The sequence below is a fragment of the Lycium ferocissimum genome, chromosome 2 (assembly GCF_029784015.1).
Source record: "Lycium ferocissimum isolate CSIRO_LF1 chromosome 2, AGI_CSIRO_Lferr_CH_V1, whole genome shotgun sequence".
Lineage (NCBI taxonomy): Eukaryota > Viridiplantae > Streptophyta > Magnoliopsida > Solanales > Solanaceae > Lycium > Lycium ferocissimum.
The window spans coordinates 52,379,500-52,389,411 of record NC_081343.1 but is presented as its reverse complement, the minus strand read 5'-3'; the positions used below and the strand labels follow the sequence as shown (position 1 = coordinate 52,389,411).

At 37.8% G+C, this 9,912-nt stretch overlaps 1 pseudogene; it reads left to right on the top strand.

The window, feature by feature from the left end:
- The first annotated feature begins 911 nt into the window (after positions 1-911).
- On the top strand, positions 912-3,094 carry LOC132048169 (pistil-specific extensin-like protein; annotated as a pseudogene).
- Positions 3,095-9,912: the final 6,818 nt, after the last annotated feature.

The following is a 9,912-nucleotide window of genomic DNA, read 5'->3' as shown; positions in this document are numbered from 1 at the left end:
TGTTTTTTAAAATCGAGAGAAAAATTCATAACCACGAATCCAAATTTCAAAGAATTATAGGAATGGATGCGACTAAAAAGTTAAAAAAAAAATATATATATATATATATATATATATGGAACGAATTCATTAAAGTGCAAAATGCAAAGAACTTGTAAACTAATGATTTAGTTGTTAATAGTTGATGTTGCATTGTGATCTCAAGGTTATACTAGTTGCCTCTAATGTTAACCTGCCAGAGGGAGAGATACATAACACGAGAAACGTTCACACCGGAAACGTCCTTGCAATCTGCGAATTAAGTAGTATTAGAAGAACTTGATAGTCCAAATTGGCTTATACAGGATTAGGCGTTTGGCCATGTGATAATGAAATTATAATTTCATAGTTTGATTTCAAATTCGCGTTTGTGTATGTAATTTGCATAAATTTCAACTTCAACTTCACATTATGATTTCAAATTCCAAATTCTCTAAAAAGGTATGATTTGGCATTCCAAATCATGATTATAAATTATTCCAAATATAAACTTAACCCATAAGTTTATATTTTGTAAAAAAAAATCCGTAAGTTGATTGATATATTTACCAATTATGTTTACCAATCATTTATATCAAATATTAAAATATGTGCAAGTTGGTAGTATATTTATAACAATTCTACACTTACCAACTACATTTACTTATAACTCAGTTCATTTTTCCTTTTTATTAAACTAAAGTTCGATCACTTGATGTTGATAGTCCAAAATTGTCTTTAGACGTACATATATGAAAGTTAAAACCCATATGAAGTACAGTATGTCTCTCAATTTTTTAATTTCTTTTTCAGTATATTCTAATGACATAAACTTCATGATATGCCTTTCAAGCTCCTATAAATTCACTGACCCTACTTCCTCTATACACGCGGTTGATTTCAGTTAATTAACAAACTATGGCTTTTACAGTAAAAGCCCTGGTGCTCATGCAACTTTCAGTTTTAGTAATTAGCTCTTTCTCAGACCTCAGTTTTGGTGAACGCATTGAAAGTTTGCCACTAGACAATCATCAGGACAATGAAATCATCTCAACGGAACGCTTTTTTGGCGGTGGGAGACCCTTTCCCATAAAAACTACCCCTAAGCCAACCCCTAAGCCTACCCCTAAGCCATCACCATCACCACCAGCTAAATCGTCGCCACCACCATCACCGCCAGCTAAGTCACCACCACCTCCGTCGCCACCACCTAAGTCAGCTCCACCACCACCCCCACCCCCACCACCACCAACTCAGTCACCACCACCTCCGTCACCTCCGCCGCCACCACCAACTCAGTCATCACCACCTCAGTCACCACCACCTCCGTCGCCACCACCTAAGTCACCTCCACGACCACCACCACCCCCACCACCACCAACTCAGTCACCACCTCCGTCACCTCCGCCGCCACCACCAACTCAGTCATCACCACCTCCGTCACCACCACCTACGCCACCACCGGCTCAATCACCAAAACAACCACCTCCACCGTTACCAACAAACCAACCACCACCACCAACTCAATCACCACGACAACCACTTTCACCAACACCAACTGCTCAGCCACCAGTAAATCAACGCGCACCACCACCTTCTCAGCCACCAAAACTACCACTACTTCCATCACCACCAGCTACTCGGCTACCAACAAGTCAACCACCACCACCACCAGCAGCTACTCAGCTACCAAAAAGGCAACCACCACCTCCACCACCAACTAATGAACCACCAATGTTTGAGCCACCCACTGATCATGAGCCGCCAATCGTTGAGCAGCCACCACCAGTTGATCAGCCTCCATTTGTTGAGCCATCACCACCCATTGATCAGCCACCAGTAACACCATCTCCACCAACTCTACGTCCACCATTTATTCCACCACGTATTATAGTACCACCATTTCCACCAACTCTACGTCCACCAATTACACCACCGTCCATTCATCCCACCGGAAAGCCTCTAATCGTCGTTGGCCGTGTGAATTGCAAATCTTGCAGCAGCCGAGGGGTTCCCACTCTCTTTAAAGCTTCCCCACTCGAGGGTCATTTCACTACATTTCTCTTCACTACCATCTCATTCTAGTGGCAATTACTACCACTTTTATACACGTTAAAGAAATTTACATTATCAGATTACTTAAAGAATAGTTATGCCAGATAACTATCCTTAAAAAGTAAAGTACTAACCTAGAAACTAAGGCATATCATTATACCACAATATATCAAAATTGGCATGTCATTATGCTACCATATATCAAAATACAAAACGACGAAAGCAACCTTTATGGAATTTGTTCAGCTCAACGTGTGAGAAGCTACTAATTAAATTTATAAAAAAATGTAACATAATACTCATGATATTAGTTGAGTGCTAAGATCTTTAAAGAACATTCTAACTTGTCTAAATTTATAAAAAAAATGTAACATAACATTGTGTTGTTAATTTATGGCGCAGGAGCTTCAGTGAAGCTAGTTTGTCACTTGAACGAAAGGAAGGCAAATGTTCAATGGGCGTTGACAGACAGGAATGGTGATTTCTCGATCATGCCCATGTCTTTGACCAGAGCAGATGTCCAAAAATGCAAGGTATACTTAGTAAAATCACCAAAAACCCATTTGCAATGTCCCAACAAACTACAACAATGGAAAATCTGGTGGTGTATTGAAATCTGTCCTACCACCTAAGCCACCCGGTAATCCTGGCCCAGGCCCTGTTCAACCGCCTATGTTTGATTATTTTGGTGTTGGGCCTTTTATTTTTGAAGCCCAAAGCAAATTCCCATGTAAGAAATAATAATTGAGCTCTTCAATAAAAACCAAGTGAGCAAAGAAAGGAAAATAAAGTATGAATGGATAATTAAGTTTGTGATGGAAAATCTTTTTTCTTTTTCTTTCTAATCCTTTCTGTAGTTTACAAGAAGAAAGGCATAATCTCTATTTCCACTAGAGAAGAATCAACTTTGGATTTTCAGTAGCAAAATCCAAAATTGAGATTCAGAGAGATTGTAACCATAACATATGCACTTCGAATGCAAGAACTATTACGAAGTTATGAAAATAAAAATTTGTAAGAATTAATTTTTCTTTCTCTTAATTTTACTTAATCCAGAAAACATATTGTGCTTTGATCTTAAAAAATTGGACTATTTCTTCTAATTTTACTTAATAAAATGAAATAAATCACAAAGTAGTATTACAAAGTCATTTAATGACCGCAATTCAGTTTGACTTTTGTAAAGTCACCATGGACAAAGTTAAGTGACGGATAGAAAATACCTAAGTATAGTTATAATTTCCTCAAGATTGTCATGATCACTTGTACATAAATTAATTACTGATGATATTGCCACAGGATTGAACATAATTTGTTTGAACTAAACACATTAGCTGTTCCTTGTAATCTTTTATATGATGGTACACTTTTGTTTCATTTTATATGATGATGTTTGAATGAATATAAAGTTAAAAAAAAAAAAAAGATAGAAAGACTTTTGACAAATAAGGTAAAAATGTAGAACGTACCAAAGTATCGCTAGAATCTTGTAGTCGATAACATGATATGTTATTCCTTGCTATTGTATGAAAATTTGTTAAGAATAAAATGAGAATACTATAAGAAACGAGTTTTTATACATAAAAACATCTCAATCCTTTTTTAAATAAACTACTACAACAACATATCCAGTGAAATCTCACAATATGGGGTCTGGGGAGAGTAAAGTGTACGCAGACCTTACCCCTATCTCGAAAGCTAGGGAGGCTATTTGCGAAAGACCCTCGGCTCAAGAGAAAACATGACGAGAAAAGGTCAGATAAGCACAAATAGGTCAAAGCAACATGAAAATGAAACTAACGAAAGCAAAAAAGTCATGATAAAGCAGTCTGAGAAAAAAAAAGCAGTAGCTACCACAGATAAATAAGATAATCAAAGTACAAGAAACAACATATAATAGCAAGAATCAAAGGACAGTAGATTATGGATCAAAACTGCGACTACTAGTACGAAGGGATACGCGGGACTACGTACTAGCCTTTTACCATAATCTGAGTCATTCATAACCTCCTATCTAAGGTCATGTCCTCGGTAAGCTGAAACTGCGCTGTGTCCTGTCTAAGCACCTCCCCCCAATACTTCTTCGGCCTACCTTTACCTCTTCTGAAACCGTCTATAGCCAACCTCTTACACCTCCGCACTGGGACATCTCTGTCTCTCCTCTTCACATGCCCAAACTATCTCAGCCTCGCTTCTCGCATCTTGTCCTCCACCGATGCCACTCTCACCTTATCCCGGATATCTTCATTCCTAATCTTATCTCGCCTGGTGTACCCACACATCCATCGCAACATTCTCATTTCCGCAACTTTCATCTTTTGGATGTGAGAGTTCTTGACTGCCCAACACTCTGCCCCGTACAACAAAGTCGGTCTCACAACCACTTTGTAGAACCTGCCTTTAAGTTTTGGTGGCACCTTCTTATCACACAAAGACTCTCGAAGCGAGCCTCGATTTCATCACCCCGCACCAATATGATGTGTGACATCATCGTCAATATCCCCATTTCCTTGTATAATAGACTCAAGATATTTGAAACTTCCTTTCTTTTAGATGGCCTGGATACCGAGCCTCACTTCCACGCCAGCCTCATGTGTCACGTCACTGAACTTGCATTGTATGTACTCTGTCTTGGTCCTACTCAACTTGAACCTTTTAGACTCCAAAATTTGTCTCCAAACCTCCAGCTTAGCGTTCACTCCATTGCGTGTCTTGTCAATCAAGACTATGTCATCCACGAATAACATACACCATGGCACCTCACCTTGAATTTGCCGCGTCAAACCATCCATCACTAAGGCAAATAAAAATTGGCTTAGAGCTTATCCCTGGTGCAACCCCATCTCCACTAGAAAGTGCTCCGAGTCTCTTCCCACTGTCCTTACCCTGGTCCTGGCTCCCTCATACATATCCTTGATCTCCCTAATGTACGCCACAGTTACACCTCTAGCCTCCAAGCATCTCCATAAAACCTCCCTTGGCACCTTTTAAAATAAACTAAAAATAAAAAAATATCATAGAAAATGGAGCATATAGGGGTCGTTTGGTACGCGGACTAAATTATTCTGGGATTATAATTCCAGGACTAATTTATCTCATCTGGGAGATGGGATAAAATAATCCCAAGGTTAGTGGGATAAGGTGGGATATCTTATCCTCAAGATTGTGCTTCATTTTATACTCTGTTTGGTAGAAGGTATAAATTTATCCTCTACCAAACATGGTACAAAAAATTAGTGTCGGAATATCTCATCTTATACTATGCACCAAACGACCCCATAGAGTACTATTAAGGTGGGAGTACTAAAGTTAAAGGCAAGTTTACCTCCACACGATATTTACATTAAACTAGTGAATGTCTTTTTCAACACATAATTACTACTATTATTTAATTTAACTGTGGAACGTGAATGTCACTTTAATTTTTAATCATTATGATTAAATAATTTAATTTAATATAATATAAAGATAGAGAGTCAGATAATTTTAACCAATAAGTAGTGTGTACTACCAAATACCAATATAGCTACTATGCCGAGGTCTCTATTGCTACTATCCGTTAGCTCGGTATGGGTCCGGAATCAAAATGTTCCCAAAAAAATCATTTTGAACCAAAATATCCCAACAAAAAAAAAATGTTACCGAAGTACCTTTATTACTGCGCTAAAGCGTATAACTGAATCCGTTAATCGCTATAGCACACTAATTTCCATCGCGCTATAGTCTTTTTTTTTTTTCGGCCCTTTTGGTTAACCCTTCTTCCATTACACTTTTTAACGTACTTTGACCATAGATTAATTATGCTTCGGGACCCTGAAACTTCAATATTTTATATAGAACTCTACTTATTTTTGTGCGATTAATAAGGTAGGATCAATACATCAAGGATACATAAAATTTCGGATGGCCGTTTTAGTGGTTGAAAAGTGCTCGAACACCATTTTCGTTTGAAGGCTTGGTGTCATTAGCTTGAAGTTCTTTACGAATACTTAAACTTGTTCATTAATAATTAAACAAAAGTTAGTCAAAATGGCAGCATTCATAAAAAAATTAAAAAAAAAAAGAAAAAAAAAACTTAATTAAAGTGCATCATTCATAACCTTGAGTAGATGAAAATACTTAAACTTGTTCATATTCTTCAAAATAATAGCATCATCATAAATTAAACTTAAAACTAAAATCACAACATTCTTAATCATCATTAGAGTACAAGTCCTCAATATCGTCCTCAGAAAAATATTGGCGGTTTCCTAAGACACATCTTTTTTCGAGCGCTTAATTTTCTACCGTTGATGATCCTTGTTCTTCGCCAACTTTAGCATGTAAAATCTACATGGTCTTCCCGACATTCCGTTGTTTTCTTTTCTAATCCTTTGCACGGCAAGCTCGCAAGTTTCGGACCTACTTCGAGGCATGGTTAAGGAGTACCTTGTCGGGATTGGAGCGTTGAGATTTTTCAAGTCACGAACAAGACGTTCTGATTCGGCAAGCCGATGTGACCATTCTCGGCATAAACCGTAATAATATTCCCGCGGATCTGAATATTTCACACTGCAGAAATTATCATTACGCTGTATAAGAAGGTGGGATTTAGCTCATCTAGTTTGAAATCACTGGTATCGCTCGAAAAACTGCTATGATTTGAACTCTCATCATCACTGCTATTTGGTTCTTTTGGAAGGAGTAAAGACCAAGCTGAGTTTCTACTACTCGACATTGAATATGGTGTAATCTAATAACAAAAGAAAGGGCTACTTATATAGTTGCAAACCCCAAGTACCCTCGGGGGGGGGGGGGGGGGAGGGGGAGGGAGGGTCTTTATGACCCTACCTACTTACCTTATTATAAGAAAAATATTAATCTTCATCGGACATTTCACAGTCCGAATCCCACTTGGATCTAAATCTTGTGCTACCATGTATACCATATTCTACCCTATGGTAACGTATTTGCATCCGATTGTTCTCTTCGCGAAAACGATTAAGAGCAAAATTAAACTCTTGTGGAGTTCCACGAGGCATTGACATAGCACATTTTTTTGGGCGTTTCAGCCCTACTGACGCTAACTTGGCTCCAAAGTCGTAGTTCTCCCTAACACGCCAATCTCACTCCTCTCTCATTTTATTATTGTATTCTTGATTGAATCTGTCGTTAGGGTTATTTAGGTAATGAAAATCATCATCATCTAGTTCCCAGGTCCTACCCATTGCTTCAAATATGTTTGCTGGAGTGAACGATATAACACGACTAATATCTCTAAATTGGTCAAAAAATGACATAGTAACTCAATTTTGTGTGGTTGGTAACAACTATTCATCAAATTACGTTATATAACACTTAAAGTTTGATTCGAATTATGACGTTTTTTTATTTGACAGTTGAGGTGACAATATACTGCAGCGAAATAGCGCAGTAAAATACTGTGTTTGACCGTATAACGCAGCGTTGTGACAGAATAACGCATTATTTTACCGCATTATTCTGCCGAGACCTGACATAACGCAATTAATTCATGCGTTATGCAACACTCCGTACTCAATTTGATTTGACGTAACACTGCAAGACACACTAATTGCATGCATGCGTTGGTTCTATATTCAAACTTCAAATCTTATTAATACCAAGTTCGTATGAGGGAAAAAATTCTAAGTTTCATCCAAGTTTTAACACATATTCTAAGTTTCATCCAGTTTTTGCATTTTGTATTCCTCCTAAATTATTCAAAATATGGCAGACGTTTCAAAAATTAGAGTTTCTTTATTCTGGGACGGACAAATTATATTTGAGGAAAATAATTTGCGCTACGATTCTCCCCTAAAATACCATGTTAAATTTCCACTTGACTTAAAATTCTCAAAACTACTCCAAGCCTTGTATAATAGACTACAAGTTAGTAGAAGTGATTTTGATCTAAATATAATTGAAAAATATCCAATGTCATTTACACCGCAAGGTGTAACTAGTTATGGACAGTGGTACATTCAAGACGATGGTTCTTTGACTGATTATTTGAAGGCTCCTTATGATTATAGGCAATGCATAACTTTAAACGTCCTTAAAATGTATATAGAGAAGGCCCCCATTAATCGACTTGAATTCATGGCTAGGGCTCCTTGTGAAGCCCGAAATAGACCTCGTCGGTGAAGCCCCGTCTATAATTCAAAGCCGAAATCACTCAAGCGGAACCTCATCAACACAATTACCCTGACATGAGTACTTATGAAAGCATTTTGACTAGCCAAATGCCTCTGGATAGTTTAAGTCAGCAATTTGATGGGCAGTGGTAAATATTCATTTTTTACAATATTATTATTATTATTATTATTATTATTATTATTATTATTATTATTATTATTATTATTATTATTATTATTATTATTATTATTATGTGTAGTGGCACTTGAATGCTACTAATGATGTCGATTATATTATTTAGGGGTTATACACCCGATATGGATCATATCGACCGCCTCCTCAATCGGGATGGATGAATCAGTTGGAACATCCTCGTTCTCTATCCAACAACTCAAAGCGATGGTCCTTCCTCAAGTTTCGGTCCGGTTGATTACTATCGGTACGTCTTTTTTTTTTTTTAACTGCACTATAGTGTTATTTGATGTGTTGTAGTTAAAATACTCTAATTTCTTATGTAGGGAGAATGTGGTGGTTGCACCAAATTTTAGGCAAAGGCCTGCTATGGATGGTCCGGATTATCCGAATTATATAGTGACATCATCCAGCGATAGTGATGAAATACCTAATGCGGAGGAAAGTGACAATGAGATTGAGGTTGGAACTAATCCTCAACATCAAGTAGCACCGTTGCAAGACATGATGAACGCTTCGGGGCACACCAGAGGAATCGAATTCACGCCGACCATTTGAACAAAGCAAGAGTCGACTCCGGTTCACCCGTAAAGCCAATTCAACAAAGAAGAGTCAACCCCGATTCAAAGGCATTCCGACGAGATCCCCTATCTTGATCATCTTCAAGATCGCCCCGTATTCCTTTGTCTTTGTAGGGATGATGATCATATTCGACGAAGTTTGTGGAAAGAACCAAGGATCTTTTAAAAGAAAAGGCTCATACTGAAAAAGGCATGATTTTCAGCTCGAAAAAATCATTGCCAAGGGCTGTTAAGATTTATTGCATCTAGGGGATGAGGAAGTTTAAAGTTGACGATTCCACACGAAAATTTTGGCGATTGGTCTGCAAGCAAAAATATCAAGGCTGCGAATGGATGCTCCGTGGTAAGGAAACTACTAAAAATATGTGGACTATTTTAAAGTTCTACACAAAGTACACTTGTGATAGGGGTGACCTCCCAGATGATCATTGCAATCTAAATACTAATTTGATTGCGCGTGTATTAGTTGCTGACACTGGAAAAAACCCAAGGTATCCCCTTCGCCTAAGTTTATTTTATTTTTGGTGTTATATATAATGTTCCTCGTTGTTATATGCTGATATTTCAACTTTTTCAGGTTCCCTATTAAAGATTGTATTACGTCCCGAAAGTATATAGCAAACCGTTACTTGGAGGAAGGCGTATCTTGGGCGTAGGCGTGCACATAAGATAGTCTACGGTAATTGGAGGGCTCTTTCAAGAAGTTGTCGAGATACATGGCGGCTCTACAACACTTCAATCATGGTACTGTTGTTGAATGGAAGCTCAAATCGAAGCCTGGTGTGCCCGATAATATTTTTGATTTTGTGTTTTGGGCATTCAAACCATACATTGATGGTTTTGATCATCGTCGGCCTGTAATATCAATAGATGGAACACATGTGTACGGGAAGTATGACATAAAGCTGCTAATAGCAGTTGGAATGGATGC